Raw genomic sequence first — 22,520 nt, 5'->3', positions numbered from 1 at the left:
ATGGCATATGTGCTGTTCTATGCGCCCTAATGCAAGCCTGGTTAAAATGAAACGAGGTTTTCTTCCTTTTATGGTATGCTCATGAATATTTAAATAACCTGCGTGCTGATTGGTTGGTTTACAACAAGCGAAGCTCCGGAGCAAAGATGCAAACATGGCCGACAGCACTCACTGAAACAGCCAAGGTGGAAATACTATGGAGACATAGGTGTTGAACAGCATATTTGAGCCTGAATCAGAGGAAGAATCTGAAATAGAGGAGCAACCAGTCGCCCATAGATTGGAAATGACTACTTCAGAGTGGTAAGTTTTGTCATTTACTTGAGTTTGCAACACGTAGCCCAGCTAAACATTGCATTAGGTTCGTTTTTAGCATTGTAAGCAACAGAAGTTATTAATTTGCACACAAACAAATGTTTTACAACTTGTACCCTTGTGCAATTTTTGTCAAGTCCAGTTAGAAACTAGCTGAAAAGTTTGTAGCCCGTCGTGGGCAGTTCAGGCTATAGGGAGGGAAAGTAATCTCATCGCCATCTAGTGGTTGCGTTCCTAGAGTTTAGCGGAGGGGATGGGATTTTTTTTTAGAAAAAATATATCTTGGTGCACATTGGGATCTTAATTTAATGCCTTCCATATGTTAGGCACTGGGGTCACCTCTATTGCTTCAAGTGGTCATACCTTATTTTTAGGATCAGTTGAATTGTTTTTGTCGTAACATGGTGATAACAAACTACAGTTGCATGTGACGTCACAGGTTTGGGCGCTTAATCTCTAACTGATCAATACAGCAATTTGCTTAACTGGCTTACATATTTTTGTAATAACGGAAGGTGATGTAAACCGCGTGGTGATAACCTTTATGTCTGGATAACTGATGTTGTGCTTATTTTGACACCAGTAGCATCAGGTCTAAGACAGCCTGTTGTGTGTGAATCGATAAGTTCTTTTTAGTGCCTATACTGTTGCACATTTTGATTTGTTGTTTGTAATAAAAACATATTTTATTAAACTTACAAATTGTTTGGCAAGTCTGTACATAGTTTCTCTTTGGCTGTCTTCTGTTGTGGGGACTCCGCATTCTCATTGAAGTGCATGGCTGCTAGATAAAACCTAAACCAAACAACAGAAATGTTGTAACACAAGTGAAAGTCACTTTTGCATGCACACACCAAGCTGTTAACTCACAGCAAAAGCATTTGCTAATATTCTAAGCCCCGCAAGATGCCACACTTGGGGTATCTGTTTGGCATGCTGCCGTTCTTGTAATGTTCCAAAATAAGAACGTGCAAATAAATCCATTGTATCTAGACAACACGGTTTTCAACATATCGACTAGATATCATTTGAATTCATAACGTGAAGTTGTTTCCACTTCTGACGTCAAAAACGTATATTATATGGGTATGGGTTATATTACAGCTTAGCAACCAAACTATCGTGTTACTCAGCTTTTTTTACTCAGTTTTATCCGAATGACACACAGGAAAATTAAATAGCCTTGCCAATGAACTAAATCACACATTCTACTTGCTAGATACACGTTAGCATGGTTAATAACAACTGCTTAGCGACAAAATAATACTTACAGCATGCGGTTGTGATGACCTTACGGTCGGAACAGCCCCTCGTTTCAGTAACAGCAGCTTAGCAAATCCTGCTTAACTGTACAAGGTTTTGAAAACTGCCTTCGGTGAAATGTTTTACAAATTAATAACGGAGTGTCAAACTTTGCAGGGATCTTCTGGTAGAAAAACATTATCCATGCCCCTCGAACTTTTGAATCCTTGGGAAGACTATGGAAAGTCTCAGATTTCTTTGTAGCCTAAGTTTCAAACTGGAACACTGCATTTACGACCGTGGCTCATTTTCGATATCCTTGAAGAACTGTCTGCTTTATAATTCCTGTGGAAGTAAACGAGCAGGCAGCTAAACTAGTGTTTGTCTCATCTTCGCTCTCCATTCACGTTCCTGGTCTCAGAGCACCAGTGGGCTGGTCTGTATGTAAATTTTGAGGCGTGACAAATCTACAGGCCAGAGCCAAATAAGGTACCACCTGCGAGTTTGCGTAAACTCGCAGCTTCGTTTGGATTCGCCCGTTTTATGGCGGGAGTTTCGAATTGTGAGATTTGCATAGGAAGGAGGTGTCGGTGGGGTTTTGAAGTTCTCTGTATGTCCATTTCACCCACTGAACTATCACTATTCATCTATGACAAAGTAAACTCGGGTTTGCATTCTATGACCCCTTTAAGGTAAAGCATAGAGGCAAGTAAACCTAATGAAAAACAGTAGTTTTACCGTTAGGTAGTCTAACGATAATCATTTCAGAGGTTTTCGATGGATTGAACGCTGTTTTTCAGCAAATCATATGACGACGTTTCTTGTACTGTTGTGCTGGCTGTCGGAATGATCAGCAGCACAAATAAGTTCGCTAAAAATATTGGTGGGGACAATTTTGTCATCTTAAAATATTGATTAGGACTAGTCCTTAGCGTCCCACCCTAAATCTACGCCCATGTAAATGCCTGAAATGTTATTGCATATGCCTAGCGATTTAAGCAACGTTGCTAAAACTGGATTGTATTGTACTGTATTGTATAGTGTGCGCAAATGGGCCTGTGAAATTTTAAGCTACAGTTGTGGGATGTTTGTTGGGTTCTACGTAATTTAATATGGGCTACATGTGTGTTTTTACTCGTAATGTGTATTTTTCTACTTAGATATATTTTTTCTACTCAGAGATTTTTCTACTCGTAGATATATTTTTCTATTAAATTAGTTTTATATTTGAACATTCTTCGCCTGTCTAAATGTCTGGTTACCCATGCTACTTACTGTCATGTTTAAACTGCCATTTGAATCTATTTTCTCTATTGAGTGATTTCCGTACGTTACACGTGGGAAATATGTAGTATTCATTATATTTAGACATCAAATGCTGCTGAAAGAGATGTCATTTTCTGCATGTCTAGTGGGATATTGCACTTATTTAAATGTCTACTGTTGGGTGTATAGCCTCATCTTACATGCTGTCTGTTCTCTACTTTTTTGTCTCTTTTTAAAGGTTTTTCACCTGGTGAAAAATGACTGTTCATAACTGCTGAATGTGAAGTAACTGCATATGCCTGCCTCTAAATTCAAAGAAAATAAAAGAAACAAAAAGAGGAAACAAAGCACAGTTTATTTCTCAAGTCATTGAGTGGAATCCAGCATTCTTAATCTCCATAGATGTCCTTCCACTTTAAGTTGAGGATTTTGCACAGAACACTAGGCACAACTTGACAGTGAAAAACCGCCAGGTCAGGTACTGGAAGAAACATGTCCGAAGAAGGCGTAAAGACCGTCAAACACCTTAGGATGGAGAGAACCACATCGAAAAGAGCATTCTCTCGCCTTGCAAACAGTTTAGTAAGAAATTATGAGGACATGGCTGAGTTAGACCTGAAGGGGGACCTCAGTGGACTCACGATGGCAGCAGAAAAGGTCCTAGGTATAAATGAAGACTTGGAAGCCAAACTCCTTGCAGACATTGAGGCCGGGCTGGACGCTGGAGAAGAGGCAATGCTGTCGGAACAGCAGAAAGCTGACATAACAAAAACTGCAAGTGACTCCGAGACAAAACTTAAAACAATCAAAACCCTTGTCCAGGACACGCTGTGGTCCAGCTACGGAGCCCTTGAAGTGTTGACTGTGCTGCGAGTGGCAGAATCAGCCTGCAGGAACACCATCGCAGTTGACCTAAGCAGCAAACAAGAGGCGTATGAGTTCATGCTTACCAACCTACAAGAGCTCGCAAGGTCAGCAAAGGAAGTCCACGACCGCTGGAAGAAATGGATCCCCCCTGACCAAAAGAAAGATCTTCAAGACCGGCTCCAGGAACTTCAGCTGACAATTCCTAAAGCTCATACTCAGAAAAGCTGATTTCATTCAGGAGAGACTGAAGGATGAAGAGAGAAGAGGACCAGCTCCAATAGCCCTCCCAAATCTCCCTGTAGCAACCATCAAGCTAAGACCTATATCCCTGCCTAAGTTCTCTGGAAATAGGCGTGATTTCCATAGGTGGAGGAAGGACTGGGAAGCACTGCAGAGGCAAGGTGAGCCGACTGGGTCTAAGGAGGTGAAGAAGTTCCAGTTGCTGGACAGCCTGGAAGAAAAGGTCACCAGAGACCTTCGACTCACTGCCTACAACACAGCAGAAGACGTTTTCTGTGTCCTTGAGAATCGCTATGGGAACCAGACCGCCATCGCCATCGAAATTGTAGAGGAACTACAGAGGATGCCGGCCACGAGGAGTCATCAGCCTAGAAAGATTGTGGAATTAATCCAAGCGGTAGAGAAGGCCCTGCAAGACTTGAGCGATTTAGGAGACACAGGAGCAATAAAAAATCCACTGGTCATAAACTCGATCGAAAGTAAGCTTCCGGACTCTCTGAAGAAGGAGTGGCTCATGTATGTGGCAGATAGTCGAAATGCTGTGACCCATGACCACCGATTTGACACCTTGTTGGCATTCCTGAAGCAGCAAGAGAGGATCTATGAGCAGCTAGAGCAACTGATGGATGATGAGGCAAGGAGGGAAGCAAGACCTGAGTCTAAATATGCCAAGACAAGGGCCACCAAGTTGGAAGATTCCCATTCAGGATGTGTAGTTTGTGGCGATTGGAAACACAGGACTAGGCTGTACTTCTGCCAGCAGTTTCGAGCACTAAAGCCAGTAGAAAGAGAAGCTGCAGTAAAGAAGCTAGGAGCATGTGAGCGGTGCCTTGAAGTACACAATGACCTGGCATTGTGTAAGCCCACCTTCCTCTGCAAACATCCAGAGTGCCAGGATGGACATGAGCCAGAACATCATTATTACTTGTGCCCCAACACCGACACAAGAAGAGGTGCAAGCCAGAAAAGGAGTGGATGTGATCCCGGGAAAGAAAGAGAAAGGTACACCGCTGACCAAGAGGACTTCTTGAGGAAACTTTCTCCAGAGCTTGCAAACCAGTGCAGAGACGTCTTTTCAAACACTGCCTCAAGAACCATGAGTATATCAACGGAGCAATCGAGCCTCCTCATGGGAAGTGGGATACAAAAATCACCAGTCATCATGATGCTTCTTAAGGTAACTGCAAATGCTGGACAGAGAATTGGGGCCTTGATCGAGTTGGCATCTGACACAAACTACATTACACACAGGGCTGCAAGAAGGCTGAACCTAAAGAGTGAAGATGTCACCCTCATTGTTCATGGCGTTGGAGGGATGAAGGTCCGTGTAGAGACAAAGAGGTACCTCTTAAAGATCAGCGTAAAGACCCCCAAGGGTGCCCTCCGATCTCACCAGCTAGTTTGTTACGGACTAAATAATATTGCAGACAGCGTGACAGCGCGGCAGCTGCAGAAGTTCTTCTCAGACGTCCCTGCTTATGAGCTTGAGCGGCCCAAGGAGATCAGCCTACTGATAAGCCACCGGGAGGGTAAGCTGGCTCCTCAACGCATCAGAGTCATCGGAGATCTTGTGCTGTGGGACGGGCCCCTGGGGAAAACTGTTGGAGGTACGCATCCGGACCTTTTCGAGAGCGTTACCGTGTCCACCCATATGTCCAAAACCCACTTTGCCAGGTCAATGAGAACAGTTGCAATAAAGTATGAAGAGCTCGCTGCCAGGATCCCAGAACAACTGCCATCAACTAGCCGAAATGGCTGCAACTTTTAGGAGTCTAAGACTTTTTCCACCAACCATGACTTCCTGGAATGGTGGAAACAGGACAACTATGATTTCCTGACATCACATGACAACCTTAATCACCTGAAAGCCACTGCTGCAAATGAGGAGCAAATCACACTTGATCACAAAAGGAGGTGGCCCCAAGAGCTTTGATGAGGATTCAGAGGGGCAACATGGATCAAAGTTCCTGAGCATACCTGTGAGTAGATGGCCCATCAAATCCTCTAGGGGAAATGCTACTGCTGCTAGTGAAAGCATCATCAAGATGCAGAAGAAAACCTCTGTCCCCGCACTGACAAGGGCCCCAGCGATAAAGCCACTACGGGACCAGAATCTATCTCAAACAGGGCAACAAAAACCATCTGCAGGTCCAGCGATCCAGAGCCTTATGGACGTTAAGTGGTTCAGTGTCTTACTCAGGCTGGTTGAGACCATTGCATGCATCTGGAGTGCTGTAAAAAAGAAAAAGAAAAAAGGTTCCTTGGACCAAACCGGGCCCTGAGAAGACCAAAGTGGGAGGCAGTCCTTCACCGGGACTTCCGGGGCCTAGCTGCCCTGTTGCCGGTTGAAGAGCAAATTGCAAATTCAAGTTAGGTGACCTACAGTGGGTCCCAGTTAAAAATTGACACTTCATTCACGATCATGGTGAATGGTGAAATGTAAGTACAACTGCAGCCGCTTGGGGGCAGCATAGTCCGCTGTGAAGTTCCACGGTCGAACCAGACGGCGCATTCGACAGCAAGGGCTGTGATTGGCCGAGTTTTCAGTGCGTTTCTCTGTGTTTTTAGCAGCCCCTGCAACATGCTAGTCCACTGTAGCCTAAGCCTTGTACATAATGTTAAACATAGTTTTGGATTTAGTGGCAAGATTTCTTGATTGTACAGTGTCTGTCTCTCAGTAATGTTTTAAAATGAGAGCTTCGTCAGCTGGCAGTAGGCTACTTTCTCGGTAGTCATGAGAAGTTCGCTTGCTAACAGAACATAAATATGCTGCCCAGAAACCTTGTGAATAGTTCTGATTTTTTTTACTACACTAACGAGGTTGAAATATAGACTTTGCCTACAGCATCTCCTTAACAGTAATGTTAACAAAATGACAGCATTCATATGACAAAGAAAAACGAATTCGGTCACTCAAGACTGTGCCACAGCAACCAGTGTAGGCTACAGTCCTACCCAATAGGCCTACTCGAAGCAGATAGCGTTGTCTGACGGTCGAGTGGGTTAATGCAGCGTTTCTCAAACTTTTTCAGATGGAGGACCACTTAACCAATAAAAAATGCATGGACCACCTAGCTAAAAAAAATAGATTAGACCTACTTCAACAGTATATCAGCACAATAGGCCTACTCAATGAACCACCTTGCTTATTGTATTTTCACTTTGCTTATTGTGTCAGAGGATTCATATGATTTAAACTGGCATATCTTACATAGACAGTGTTGCAGAACTGTTTGGATTTACATACAAGTTGGTTCAATATTGCAAACAACTCATCTAGCCTATATCATATTTTACCACGTCTGCTCGCGGAACACTTGAGATAGCTTGCGGACCACCAGTGGTCCCCGGACCACACTTTGAGAAACACTGGGTTAATGCACGTATTTCCAGAACAGGTCTGCAAATTTCAGGCAGTTCTGAGTTCAAATCTAGGCAGGAGCAGAGCCATATAAAGGCCTAGGCCTATTGTTATCATTTTTTGCAAGGTGTTGCTCCTGGCAATACTTGTTTATAAGACGTTTGGTGATTCATTGATAGCTGTTTTTGGGACACGTTAAACGTTCTTTATAATGAGCGCATCCGGGGAGTAAAACGACTGTTACGCGGTGTTACAACTGTAGGCTACAATGATTGCAATACAAAAATATGCGCGTGTTAGTTTAGTTAGTTTTGTGATGTTTTGCACTTTTGCCTCATGTGTTTTCAGGTTTGAGGGCTTTTTTGGCAAGATTGACCTTGGTTAGACTCTGCATATGTTATTTCTCCGTATGGAAAATAAAGTCAATTTTCGACACACGTCTGTTATTAGTTCAATAACAAGTGTTGCTTGTTAAAACATGTGACTAGTGAAACTCAAATGATTTTAGAAATATTTAGCCAAAGCCAAAAAGTGTTAGAGAAGGAGAGACGCCGGTGCAGCTCAGATGTCCTCTTAATTTTCTTTATTCTTTAGTAAAAGGTGCAGAACATTATTAAACTTTGACTAACGTTTCGATGTTCGTTAGTCAAAAATATCGACACATCGAAATGTTAGTCAAAGTTTAATAATGTTCTGCACCTTTTACTAAAGAATAAAGAAAATTAAGAAGACATCTGAGCTGCACCGGCGTCTCTCCTCTCTAAAATATCTGTCCTGGCCTGGTTGCAACGGATTGTGGCCAAACGACAGAAGCGCGAAGAACCCTCCTTTGTCTACCAAAAAGTGTTACTTTGTGCCCCGCGCTCCTCCACTGCTTGTGAAAGAAGGGGATGGGGGAGGGGGGCTTAACGTGAAAAAGCTTAATGTCACAAAACGGCAACGAGTCGTTTTAGGATACAGGCCTTCATAATGGTAGGCTACAGGAAGTGGGGGGAGGGTATGGGATGACCAGAGCCGTCATCTATCGTCTTTCCAGGCACACAGCTCGTTATATAGTCTATCGACTGCCTTAACAGATAGACTTTGCTCTTGGGTTTGGCCTTACAGCGAACTCAATGCTCTTGTTGCTTGCAGTTTGTTAAATAAAGCGATGCAGATTACATTATTTATTTCTGATTAATTGCGTCTTTTGATGTATTTTGCAACATTTGCTTGTTAGGCTGGGCTACTGTCAATGTCCTGTACAGGTCAATGTTCAACAATTGCTGGTGTAGGCCTAGGCTATTAATCAATTAGGGACTGTTCGTTATTTATTTAATTAAGGGGCTACCGGTGGAGTTTTGGGAGCGTTAGTCAAAAAAGACGTGACCCTCCCTCGCCAGCAAGAATTGTTTCTATGACCCTCCAAAGTGATTGAGAAAAAACGCATTACCCTCCCCAGTCCCAACAATTTATTGATGCCTTAGGCTACTGGGTCAATTTGGGAGCTTGCATGCTACGACTCCTTCCTTGAAATGCCTTGAAAAGGCTGTCGTTTGCACAATTTCACAAATAATCACCGGGACCGAAACAAACCTGTCAACTTTTCCCGGGTTTATCGCGTATTTTAACTTTTTCCTCGCTGTCTTAGGAGGAGCTGCAGGGCCGTCGCAAGGGGGTGCGAGGCCCTGTGCGAACTTGACAGATGCAAGGCCCTTTTCACTTACGTGCATGAAATCATGCGATAGTTTACTTTACACATAGCCAAGGCTACCGTCGGTGTATTTTAATAGTAGCCTAGACTAATAAGCTACACCAGCTTGCCTTTAAGAGGGGAAATTCAATTGTATAGCCTATAACATTAGCTGAGTCACATATTTTGCCATATGGTGTTTATCATAGGCTACATCACGAAACCAAATAGTGTAACAAAGGCAAACACTTTAGGGGGAATTAATTGGGCATGAATCATTGTGCTGAACGGTATTTGTCAATGAGCAGAAACACACACGACATTCAAACTATTGATAAGATGTACTGGTCTGTATCTATAGGCTAACATTGGACAAATAAATGACACTGACTCGCCATATCCTGACTCAGGAAAAAAAACATTTTCTTGCTTTGCCGCAAACTCAGCAATGAAATCATAGGCCAGTTTGCAGGTAGCCTAACGTCTTTTTCATAGAAGGGAGAGCCCAGTCTCTCCTGTGACATGGAGGTGCGCAAATAGTTTTTAATAGCCTGTTCAACTTCGAAAAGCTTCGTTCACCCGATGCCAGTCACTGATCGCAATTTCAAAGTTCGGAAAGCTTCATCTTTTTAAGTTTTAAGTGCAGTGGCCCCTATCTGCCCCCTTTGGAATTATATCTCGAGCCTATTATAAGGTCCAGTGCGTTATGTCCTGGGATTCGGATGTGCTCAAAAAGAAAAGAAAAAACACTTTTTTATAGATGGTTATGAGGAGCAATGTGAGAGAGAAATTTGATGATCATTGATCGTTGTTTTGGGACGTTAACCTTTTCCATAGGCGTCAGTGAAGGAGATTGAAGAATGACCATTTTTTTATACGAAAATATTTCTTAACTACAAAAACTCAGTGTCTAAAAACTCAGTGTCATTCAGACTCAACCCTCTTGTTGTTTTATTATCTTTTTCGTTGTCGTTTGAACGTTGGGGTTGCAATTTAAGTGACATTTCTACAGTAGGCCTACAACATGCTGTGCAGGCATGCTTTGGTTGCAATGAATGAGGATAATTGCTTTTTTTTTGCATTATTTTCAATATGACTCGCTCCAGCCTCAACAGCACGTACTTTTTCCACACGCTAAGTTCTAACACACATACTGTAGCCCTATCCCCTCTCGCTTTCTCTCTCTCCATCCCTGCACACGGTGCTTTCTTAAAGGAGCTGCACCATTTTACAACAATTGCATCTACATTTTCATATTAGAATTTTTTGTCAAGTGTAAGCTTAAACTACCGTGATCAATTTAAGTTCCCGTGCCCCCGCTGCGTCATGGAAGCAGTAAGTCAGTCGCATCAAAAATAGTAGTGGCACCCAAGTGACACCTTGTGGTTGTTTGTGTCAACTGCAGTTTGTGCCATTTCTGCTGAGAAAATGGGGTGCGTGATTCATGAAGGAACCCGTCCAAACTTAACGGGGACCCACTGTACCTCATTTGGAGTTTGACGTTGAGTAGCGACCTTCCCAGTATGAATCAGGGAAGCTCGAGTGGGAGGTGTTACATCAAACTGGCTTTTAGGATACAGTTTGAGATTAATGGGAGAAAGCTGCCAAAAAAAAACCCCCAAAAAAAACAGTGGTGGCGATTTCACTTTCTGACGGGTTAGCAGAGGAATCAGCTGAAGTCAATCAAGCCTCTTTCCATCGCCTTCAGCGGGCAGCGCATCTCCAAGACAGGTGGCTAATTAAGTGCAAAGCGGGAGTGAGTAATGGAGGCACGACAGTAAACGCTAGAGCAGACGCTAACAAATGCTGAAGAGTTACCTGCGTATGTTCACAAAGTTCTGTGCAATCTGGGACGTTTAAAAGCTGGAGAGACTGACGGTAAGGGATTTATACCACTTTTTAACAATGTTGGTGCTCGAACCAAATGCATGCTTTAACTGACTTGGAACACGAACGTCCGTGGAGTTGCGGTTCCACCTGCTGCCCGTGTAAATGCCTGAAATGTTATTGCATATGCCTAGCGATTTAAGCAACGTTGCTAAAACTGGATTGTATTGTACTGTATTGTATAGTGTGCGCAAATGGGCTACAGTTGTGGGATGTTTGTTGGGTTCTACGTAATTTAATATGGGCTACATGTGTGTTTTTACTCGTAATGTGTATTTTTCTACTTAGATATATTTTTTCTACTCGGAGATATATTTTTCTATTAAATTAGTTTTATATTTGAACATTCTTCGCCTGTCTAAATGTCTGGTTACCCATGCTACTTACTGTCATGTTTAAACTGCCATTTCAATCTTTTCTCTATTGAGTGATTTCCGTATGTTACACGTGGGAAATATGAAGTAGTATTCATTATATTTAGACATCAAATGCTGCTGAAATAGATGTAATTTTCTGCATGTCTAGTGGGATATTGCACTTATTTAAATGTCTACTGTTGGGTGTATAGCCTCATCTTACATGCTGTCTGTTCTCTACTTTTTTGTCTCTTTTTAAAGGTTTTTCACCTGGTGAAAAATGACTGTTCATAACTGCTGAATGTGAAGTAACTGCATATGCCTGCCTCTAAATTCAAAGAAAATAAAAGAAACAAAAAGAGGAAACAAAGCACAGTTTATTTCTCAAGTCATTGAGTGGAATCCAGCATTCTTAATCTCCATAGATGTCCTTCCACTTTTCAATTTTGCACAGAACACTAGGCACAACTTCACAGTCTCCTTACAACAAAAACACTCGCCCCTCCCCTGCATGAAGAACAGATGAGCTGACAGTTTGCACAACCTATATCGCAACAAGCGAACTCCAAAGACCAGCGATGGAAAAAATAATATGTATAAATATCTGTGTAAATGCGTACTTACAAACTAAAATATTATTTGCCTAGTGCAATCAATGTAAATTGTATATTATTAGCAATATATCCATTATCAAATTGTCTGTTAAAACAAAGAGCTCGCTGCGCCAGGACGGGTGTTAAGATGACAATGTTTATTTTAAAAACTACCACAAGTAGCCAAGGCTGTGTCTTAGCCTAGGCTATGCCTAACAACTCATCAAAATAAAAAAGGAATAAAGCACGCACATCCCAAGTATTAAGTTGTGTGCTGGACAAAAAGGTAAAAAAAATGGAAGAATGAAAAAAAAAGTCCGCTACAGCAGCTCCCAACAAATGCTTAATTCATCAGAGGGCTAGTGCCCGAAACTTCGCAATAAATTAAGCATTTATTGGGAGCTGGTGCAGGTGTAGCGGACTTTTTTTCATTCTAACAATTCATCGAAACCAGGTTAAATCGCATAACAGAATGATCATCAGCATCATACAACAATTAGGCTACTGTGTGAAATATACAGAACATGCAATAGCCTAATTACTTTCTACAGTAATCACAAACACATCAAATAAAAGCGATATAGGCTCCCATCTGGGCCTGCACGGCGGCAGGAAAAAGAAGACGGAGATGTGACAGAATGATCATCAACATCATACAACAGTGCGTAAAATATACAGAACATGCAATAGACCAATTACTTTCTATAGCAATCACAAACATAAAGTTGGAGATGTGACAGAATGATCATTAGCATCATACAGCAATTAGTGCGTACAGAACGTGCAATAGCCCAATTACTTTCTACAGCAATCACAAACACAATTAAAGTACTGTATGTATACAAAAACGATATAAGTTTGCGGGACAGCCGTGGCCCACTGGTTAGCACTCTGGACTTGTAACCGGAGGGTTGCCGGTTCGAGCCCCGACCAGTGGGCCATGGCTGAAGTGCCCTTGAGCAAGGCACCTAACCCCTCACTGCTCCCCGAGGGCCGCTGTGGTTGCAGGCAGCTCACTGCGCCGGGATTAGTGTGTGATTCACCTCACTGTGTGCTGTGTTTCACTAATTCACGGATTCAGAGACCAAATTTCCCTCACGGGATCAAAAGAGTATATATACTATAAGCTTCCATCTAGGCCTGCACGGCGGCAGGAAAAAGAAGACGGAGATGTGACAGAATGATAATCAACATCATACAACAGTGCGTAAAATATACAGAACATGCAATAGACCAATTACTTTCTACAGCAATCACAAACACATCAAACATATCTGGGCCTGCACGGCGGCAGGAAAAAGACTGAGATTAGACACTACCTTACGATGAATTTGGTACACCAAACGTAGATTTGCGCTCTGGTGTTCGGGTGATAAACTCTGCCATGAGACGCTGAATTCAGATTCAGATCATCCAAAATGTCCTTGTGGATGTGAAGCAGGGCCATGTGTGTGAGTCTACTCTGAGTTACAGTGCTACGGAGCCAGGTTTTCAGGCGGCGAAGAGCTGAGAAAGACCTTTCTGAGCAAGCAGTAGACACTGGTAAACAGAGGCACAGGTGGATCAGCTTTTCCACCTTGGTGAAGAGCCCTCTCGTTTGTGGATGTAGAGATGACGCAAATCGAGCAATCCACTCTTTGACTGAGTGGAATGCTTGTTGCTTGGTGAGACCACCCAGCATCCTCAGTTGCAGGCCTAGGGATGCAGTGTCCATCTGCGGAAGCTGAAGGTTACTGATGTCAGCATCGGAAACAATGCCCTTAGCAGAATCCACCAGCACTTTCTCCCTCTTTGCAGCTGTTGACATGCCAGCTTGATCGAATCTGCGCTCCAATTCAGAATTCATTAAATCGCCTCAAAAAATTCACGTCGCCACTTTGATTCGCCACTGTCTGCTAAATCCTCCAACACAGTGGTGTCCCGAAAACGACACTGTGTTCTGCTGACCCTGGAATCTTTCGGCCACTTCAGGCTGAGAGCTAATGCAGACGATTTTGCTTTCAACAAGATGGAGTTGTGGACACTTTCTCCCCTCAGTGCACCTATAAAAATAATTTGATACATTTTATTCTTTAGGTTTAAACTAGTGCTGTCAAACGATTAACATTTTTAATCACGATTAATCGCTGAATTCCTATAGTTAATCACAATTAATCACATATTTTATCATATGATTAAAATTCTATTATTTTGCATTTCTGAACTTTCCAGGAGGCCATATTAACAATAAAGCAATTATGGTTTATCTTGATTGGGATTCAAATAAAAGTAAAGCAAGTTACTTTATTAACTGAACTTTAAGACATAGGTCTATTTGATTATTTCAAATCAAATTTCAAAAGATGTGCAGCAGACCTGAGGCAACACAATATATTCTTCAGAAATATAGCTGATATAAACTGAAATAAATGCTACTGCAGAAGTGCATGCACAAAATGTAGGCCTACACACATTATAAACGGCATATTATATTCATACTATATTCATTATCTTTGAGTTCAGTTGAAAATAAGGAACTTTTCAACATGAGTGCATTGCCATTTTATAGGCCTACAGTCTATGGTGCACTGTCACTTGCCATACACATCAACCCCGAAGTTTTTAACAGGCAAACACTGGATGAACAATGGATTTTATGGAGCAGCGACCAAATATAACTGAATCGTGATTTACACGGCTGCAAAGTGCGATGCTGGTGTGCGGAGTTGTATTGAAAAGAATGGAATCTAATGTAAATGAATGTCGAAAGCAGAGTGCATCGCAAATAGTAGCAGCCAAAGAGGAATGTTGATAACAGAACAAGTGACGGTGAAACAATATTTGGCGGCACACAACTAATGAGTCAGCCTAGGCTACTACTCTTTGGCCGGCTCGTTAGCCCAACCAAGTGTGTGCAGCATGCCTTTACGTAGCCTACTAATGGCGCATCATCATAAAGATACATTTGATCTGCATCACGCCCCATTTTGGCGGAAAACATGTAACTTACTCATGTCGAAACGATGTACATTACCAACCTAATTCGTTTGCAATTCCCCATGTATTATACAAATTTATCATGTACACTTACCATAATATCCCATGCAAAACGGTTAGCTTGCTAGCTAGCTAACTGTGGAACTTCAGTATAACAGCCAATTATCTCACCTAGTTGTAGGAAATAGACTACGTTCATATTACAAGTGATAGAATGAATGTGTGACTTATGTTTAGTTGATGTTATGACCTGTAATTCAGCTTGCTGAACTTAATTATAGTTAGCCACGGGCAGTTTGACTGTGCCTATCGATACATTCGTGACACTCCTGTTAGTAAACTGGAGAGAGAAAAACATAGGAACATGGTCACATTAATCCCATAAACACACAGACAACTCTTACACCAACCTTATTTTGTGCCTTTTATTCATGTTTGTTTCAAGATTTAGTAAGTTTACTATAAGCACGTTTCGCCCTCCACTTTGATGCAGCATAGATTTCCATTATATCAGTCATTTTCCCCCTAAAAGGGGGCATGTATGCAGCACATACAACGTTCCATTCCATTCGTCAGTGCGTATTGTTTAGTTTCCGGTCTGGCTAGATCGGTGAGGTGTTGTAGTTGTTCTAACGTTACTAGTTGTTGCAACAGCATGTGAAAAAACTACAAAGTTTGTTACACCAAAATGAGCGTTAATCTCGCGATAAAAAAATTGACGCCGTTAAAATAGGTTTCCGTTAACTCCGTTAATAACGCGTTTAACTGACCGCACTATTAACTATGTTAACAAAGATAACAATGTTTAATAGTTTTTTTAAAAAAATGTTAATAATGCTAATGCTGTTAACTATGTTAAAAATGCTAACCATGTGACTTAGTTAACTTGGCTAATAATGTATAGCAGTTATGCTAAAATGTTAAGAATGTTAACATGCTAACCATGTGACTTAGCTAACTTAGCTATTTATTTTTAGCAGTTATGTTAACAATGCTAACTATGTTAACATGTTAACTATGCTAACCATGTTACTTAGCTAATGTTTTCTAGTAGTTTTGTCAAAAATGATAACTATGCTAAAAATACTAATTGGCATGTTAACTATGCTAACCATTTGACTTAGCCAACTTAGCTAACTAACATGCTAACAATGTAGAATGCTAACTATGCTAGCCATGTGACTTAGCTAACTTAGTTAGCATAAATACTAAAATGATTAGCTATGCTAACTAACATGTCATGTTACCAGAGAATGTCTAATAGGAAGAGAATTGGCACTGTCTGGTTACTTCCGGTTTCTGGACTGGTTGCAGTTCCTCCTCAGATTCCACTTGAGGGCGCTCGCAGGCGAGTGCAGAATGCATGGAGGTCTATGGAGCTTTACCCCTCAATATCCACTTTTCTCTGGATATAATTTTTTGAGTAGTAATTTCAATGTTGCATTCGCTAGGAGAGGCAAAGAAAATACACACTGTTGATTGTTATATTTTTTTGAAGTCACGTAAGTCTTCTAAAAAAGCCTTTCAAATATGTCAATGATGTCATTCATTAGCACAATGCTAGCGTGATATGGGCAACAACGACCCAACCTGTAAGAAATGAAAAGGACATAAGTACTCGTTCATTCAACTTTAGATCTAAAATCTATATTGAACCTGCATAAACTACAATACATTTTTTCTACGACAAGCAGGTGAAAGAGATACATTTAGCCGTCTAGCTCCATAGACCCCCATTCAACCTGCACTCGCCCGCGATCACCCCCAGTGGAATTCTAATGGAACTGCAACCAATGTCGATACAATGAGGCTTAATAGGAAGTGCCAAGGCTCTCCGTAGACGGGCTCTGATGTTACTTAGCTAACTTAGCTAATGTTTTCTAGTAGTTTTGTCAAAAATGATAACTATGCTAACAATGCTAACTAGCATGTTAACTATGCTAACCATGTGACTTAGCTAACTTAGCTTATTTTTAAGTTATGTTAACTATGCTAACTAACATGCTAACAATGCTAACCACATTACTTAGCTAACTTAGCTAATCAGTTTTTAGCAGTTTTGTTAAAAATGTTAACAATGTTAACAATGCTAATATGCTAACTAGCTACAGTGGGTAGGAGTCATAGTTGATGACAAGTAACAGTTACAATGGCTGAAAGTTTCTACGTTAAACGGTTGAAGCTGCATTAAATGCGTTAGAAGAAGAAGAATAATCAGAAAAAGCCTTGGAAGAACACTACAGTTCATTTTCATGCACTGTAATAAGAAATCTAAGAAGAACAGTACAGTGCATTTTCATGCACTGTAATAAATCGGATAACAGTAGATTGCATTTTCATGTACTCCAATAAAATGCCTTGGAATAACAGTACAGTGCATTTTCATGCACTGTAATAAGAAATCTAGGAAGAACAGTACAGTGCATTTCCATGCACTGTAATAAAAAGAAGAAGAAGCCTAGGAAGAACAGTACAGTGCATTTTCATGCTTGTGAATCACGTCGTTTTCAATGGCCAAGGGAGGAAGCTCCTCCGTACAGTAATTTTCAATTGCGATAGGGGTTGCTGTTTTTAGCGGCAACGGTGCAAGAACGTTTTTAGTCATACAGCTACGAATCTAATCTTGTGTTGAACGGAAAGCTTGTTTTTTGCTCGTAAAATAAACAGTACAATGGAATCAGAAGACAATGTCCATTTTTTATACATTCAAATACAGTGCTAAGGTTAGGATCAAAGCAGGAAGACTAGTTCCAAAAAGTCATATTCCAAAAAAATATGGTAAGGCTAGTGTAGGCTACTGAATGCTACATAGTAACATTAGCACAGAAAACAATCAGCTATAGACCACTGCTGGCCTGTCACAAACGTGGACAGTTCATTTGGTGATAAAACATTTTTGGATAGTTATGCGTTGTTATAATCATCCAGGTTATGCCTTAACTAAACAATTGTTAAATAATGTTCTTGTTGTTAAAATGTTCTTGTTTTCACAGTTCTAACTGTATCTTTGGATGGTAACATTGTTAATGAATGTTTCTTTAATGACGTCTTCAATAACATTTGCCTTTCGAGTATATTCCCACTTAGCTATTACAACCTGTCTTTAAATTATAGCGATTTGGCTTTAAAAACAATAGCATGTTACAAATAACCACATTTAAGGTCTACTTTTTAATGGTAAATAGTTACATGGTTTTATAAAACAAGTGTCTATTTTTAGTATTATAGACTTTTCTGCAAATGTATTAGCCTACATTGAGCAAAACCTCCAGACTTTCCATAATTGTGCACATCTGGAAAACAGTATTTCATAACTAGACCTACATATCTTCCCTGACTTCTCAGACCTAAATTTACATTTATTTACATTTACATTTATTAATTTAGCACTATTATCCAAAGTGACTTATATATTTAAATTACAAAGGCCATTGTCCCTGGAGGATTTTGGGGTTAAGTGCCTTGCTCAAATGCACAATGGTGGAAGCCAATGATTGAACCCACAACTTTTCTGGCTTGCTAGCCTAGCTCCTTAGGTCAGACCATGGCTCTGGGTCAGACACCTCTATCCTCGTGTAATCTTTGATTTTTCCACAGTTTAAGTATAGGCTTATTGTTAAAGCAGTTGAATAATTATACTATGATACCATTTGTTTGTATTGTAGGTTTTACTGTAATTTAGGCTACTTCAGTGTTTGAGTTTACTTTACAAAGAGTAGTGACTACATTGTCCAGCAGGTGATGCTGCATGACCACAACATTAGCACCTTCACAAAAGTCTAGAAAATCAAACGGATAGGCCTACATGCTGCAATATGAGAACATAACCTAGGAGCCTAGTGCTGAGTTCAAAATGTCCCAGACAGAGTTTGTTTAAGTACAGGAAATAAAGTTTTTGTTTTATGAAGAATATGGTAACCAGAATACAGATGCTGGGATGAGTCTCATTAAAACCTCTGTATGGTGACCTACAGAATCCTGCGGTCTACTGCACAAGTCCAGCCTATTTTATGAACAGTGCATTCAAGATTACATTTGTGTAAAATATGAATGTGCAATATGTGCCATTTCCAGAGAGAGGTGTGGTATGAATTTTTTTTAAATCCTCTACTCTGGCCTTACTGGTTTTCAACTCGACAGTGATGCAAGTTTTCAGTTAAGATTGTATTAAACATTCAGTTTGTCCAACTAGTGTAGTACTTTTAACAACGCCGGTTGGCAACAATGAACAGACCTGTCATACATGCCGCCGGGTATACTGTATATGACATGACTAAAGGAATAAGTCATGGAATAACTATTTCAGATGCTTTGTGATAACACCCCACTTCTAACATCTATGACAACAAAGTATTTGGGCTGTCCTAATACTTAACTTAATCAATCAATCAATCAATCAATCAATCAATTTATTTATAGTGCTAAGCAACATGGCCTCAATACAAATAAAAATAAGAGTACATACAACCAACAAGTAATATAAAACAATAATAATCATAATAATAATAATTATTACAAAACAATGACAAATAAAGCAATGCAAGACAAATGATTGAAATTAAACATATTACAACTTACTCTACTAGGGTATTATGGTGGATTTGAGAAAATCTGCCTGCTCCACTTACATTTAGTGGAAGGCCATTCGAAAGGTATGGCGCACGGAAGGAAAATGCTCTTTGACCGGCTGATTTTTTTTTTTTTTATTAACCGATGGAATGACCAACAGACTGGCATTAAGAAAGTGAAGAGTTTGTGCCGGTGTATAAGGCTAATAAGCGTAGAGTGGCGCAATGTAAAGCCTTAAAAGTCAAAAGGAGAACCTTAAATCAGCTCTGGCTTGAACTGGTAACCAGCGTAGAGATCTTCCTACGGGTGTTACGTGGTTAAATATTTAGTTTTTTTGTCTATTCTTGCTGCAGCATTTTGAACAAGTTGAAGACTTCTAGTGCAGCATCAGGAAGACCAGAAAACAGGGCATTGCAGTAATCAAGTCTTGCTGATATGAATACTGTATGTGCACTAGTGTCTCAGTATCACACAATGATAACATAGATCTCATTTTAGCAATATTTCTCAGATTATAAAATGCTGTTATGGTGATGGCCTTGATGTGAAATTCAAAATTGAATTGAAATTGATGTGAAATTCAATTCAACACTAACATTCAATTTATCAGACGGTTTCACTAAGAATTCTGTTTTGCTGGCATTTAACGGCTAAGAAGTACACTATGATCAATGGTGTCAAAGATTGCACTTTTGTCAAGAAGTATCAACACTGATGACTGATCAGAATCAGCAGTGAGCAGGAGTCATAATAACCCCTGATTTACAGTTTAGTACAGTAGTCTTAGAGTTTATTGTTAAATTGCAGTGTGAGTGCTAGCTAGCAGGGGAAAACACTTTGGCAGAATAACCGGGACTATATTGTGCACCTGTCCTACATTAATTGTGAAGCAGTGGTTGCAATCATTTTGAACACAGGTTTTGTATACTGTATCCCTGAGCTACACAGTGACCATGGACAGCTAGCCTGATGGCATTTGTGGTTTGTCCCAGTGCAACTTTTTTTGCCACACACAAACAATGCAAGACGACTCAACAATCCGTCGCCATCACAGCTTGTGTTTTTGGAGTTGGCTTGGTGTGTGCTTAGTTTTATTGAAGATATACAGACACGCACACAAACATACACACACAGATGCACACAGACACACAAACACACACACACACACACACACATTCACTCTCTCTCTCTCACTCACTCTCAGACACACATACACACACACATACTCACATTGTGATGCAGCTTGGTACATTCATAAATCGTGTTTTGTTTTGCAGTTCTATCAGTTCAGACTGCATATAATCGAGTAATTGAGGAGAGAAGGTGTAAGACATGAGGTACAGAGAGACTTGCAGGAGCAGAGAATGAAGAGAACTGGGAAAACATGACTTGCTGATGATAAGGAGTTGCAGGAGCATGAGATATGGAAGAGTTGGGAAGTGCAGCTGGTGGCAACACCATGTATAAGTATAAGTATATATACTTTTTTGATCCCGTGAGGGAAATTTGGTCTCTGCATTTAACCCAATCGGTGAATTAGTGAAACACAAACAGCACACAGTGAGGTGAAGCACACACTAATCCCGGCGCAGTGAGCTGCCTGCTACAACGGCGGCGCTCGGGGAGCAGTGAGGGGTTAGGTGCCTTGCTCAAGGGCACTTCAGCCGCGGCCCACTGGTCGGGGCTCGAACCGGCAACCCTCCGGTTACAAGTCCAGAGTGCTAACCAGTGGGCCACGGCTGCCATGCGGCGGTCATATGTAATTGTATGTGGCCAACATTGTTTGTTGATGTTTGATGTTTTTACGCATACAACTAAAATATTAGCTACACAGTACACCAACTGTGATAAACACAAGGAATTTAGGCTTTTGAAAAATAACGCTTTATTTTACACAGACTATACACTTCCGGTGCGCTGCTCGGCTGCGAACCGCGTCCTGGGCATGTCATGCTCGTTTAAGTTTGTTAATATGTGTCAATTAGTGTGATAGTGTCATTTGTTGTTTGTCCGAAATGCCACCGATCTCGTTTGGCCTTATGTAACTTGGAAGATAAACTACCCGTGGATTATACTGACTCTAGTCGGGATTGTCACCCTTGGAGGATAGCCCTCGGCACACTCCAAAAAGTTCCTTACTGCTGCGGCTATGAAAGAAGTGCTACTGCAATCTTACCCGGAACTTCGAACCAGTCCACGATACAGTCGTGATGCTTTGCTCACACTTCGCCATAAACCATCAACCTTGTTGCCCCTGATGTTCCTGGATCATATTCCTCCTGAGCTGAGAAGGCCTACTGGGCGCAGGAAACGAGGCAGGGGAGGTGGAATACACAATTAATTATTCCCACTAAACAAATAAAGATCTATCCCAACAATAAAAGGTTTGTGTCTAAGGACATTAAGGGTATAATAAACTCAAGGAAGGTGGCCTTTAAAAACAAAGATGCCATCAAATGCAAACAATTGGAGATAGATTTAAAAAACAAACTAAGGGAAGCCAAACAGATACATAGGAATTAGCTGGAAAAGACATTCAAAGAAAGAAACCCCAAAACTCTGGGACAATATGAAATGGACTGGGATGTCCTCCTCAAATAAAACTATTGTGACTGGCAATGAATAAGTTTGCAAATGAGCTAAATGATTTCTTCTGTCGTTTTTGATTCTTCTGCCCATCTCAAGGAATGTGTAAACATAGTTAAGACCATTAAACCTTCTGACATTGACAGATTCTCCACAACTGTGGAGGAGGTCAGAGGTACTTTCCAGCGCAACAACCCAAGGAAAGCATTAGGGCCTGACCACAGCAGTGCACTCATCTTAAAATCCTTTGCCAGGGAACTAGCTGTCGGTCGATACACACTCCATACCATTAGCATGGAAAACATCCCACATTAGGCCAATGCCCCAACAAGGAATACAATGATTATCAGCCAATAGCCCTTACTTATGAAGTCACTAGAAAAGATCATAGTTCAACACCTAAATAGACAGCTGGGGAGGTATCAAGACCCATACCAGTTGACCCAAGGCCGTAGCACAGAGGATGCAGTAATTACACTGGTGCACATCTTATCTAAACATCTTGATAAACCAAAAACCTATGCCAGGGCTCTTTTTCTTGATTTCTCATCTGCGTTTAACACCATTCAGCCAGACATACTTCTATCTAA

The 22,520-nt window shown here is 40.9% G+C and overlaps 1 protein-coding gene and 1 long non-coding RNA gene across 2 annotated transcripts in view; one reads left to right on the top strand and one right to left on the bottom strand.

Annotated features, from left to right (window-relative positions):
* Positions 1 to 21,632, bottom strand: part of zgc:113279 (uncharacterized protein LOC553749 homolog) — a 70,688-nt gene extending 49,056 nt beyond the window's left edge. The window contains exons 1-2 of the mRNA XM_042067387.1: positions 21,521 to 21,632; positions 13,119 to 13,841 (exon numbers count right to left, since the gene is read on the bottom strand). The gene's annotated coding sequence lies outside the window, so the exon portion shown is untranslated. The remainder of the gene's footprint in view (positions 1 to 13,118; positions 13,842 to 21,520) is intronic.
* On the top strand, positions 10,723 to 11,576 carry LOC121688065. Its single transcript, XR_006024490.1, has 2 exons — positions 10,723 to 10,841; positions 11,468 to 11,576. It is a non-coding gene; the product is annotated as an uncharacterized LOC121688065 (long non-coding RNA).
* Positions 21,633 to 22,520: the final 888 nt, after the last annotated feature.

Source organism: Alosa sapidissima, chromosome 17, assembly GCF_018492685.1.
Source record: "Alosa sapidissima isolate fAloSap1 chromosome 17, fAloSap1.pri, whole genome shotgun sequence".
Classification (NCBI taxonomy): Eukaryota; Metazoa; Chordata; class Actinopteri; order Clupeiformes; family Clupeidae; genus Alosa; species Alosa sapidissima.
This window is presented reverse-complemented; position numbering and strand designations above follow the sequence as displayed.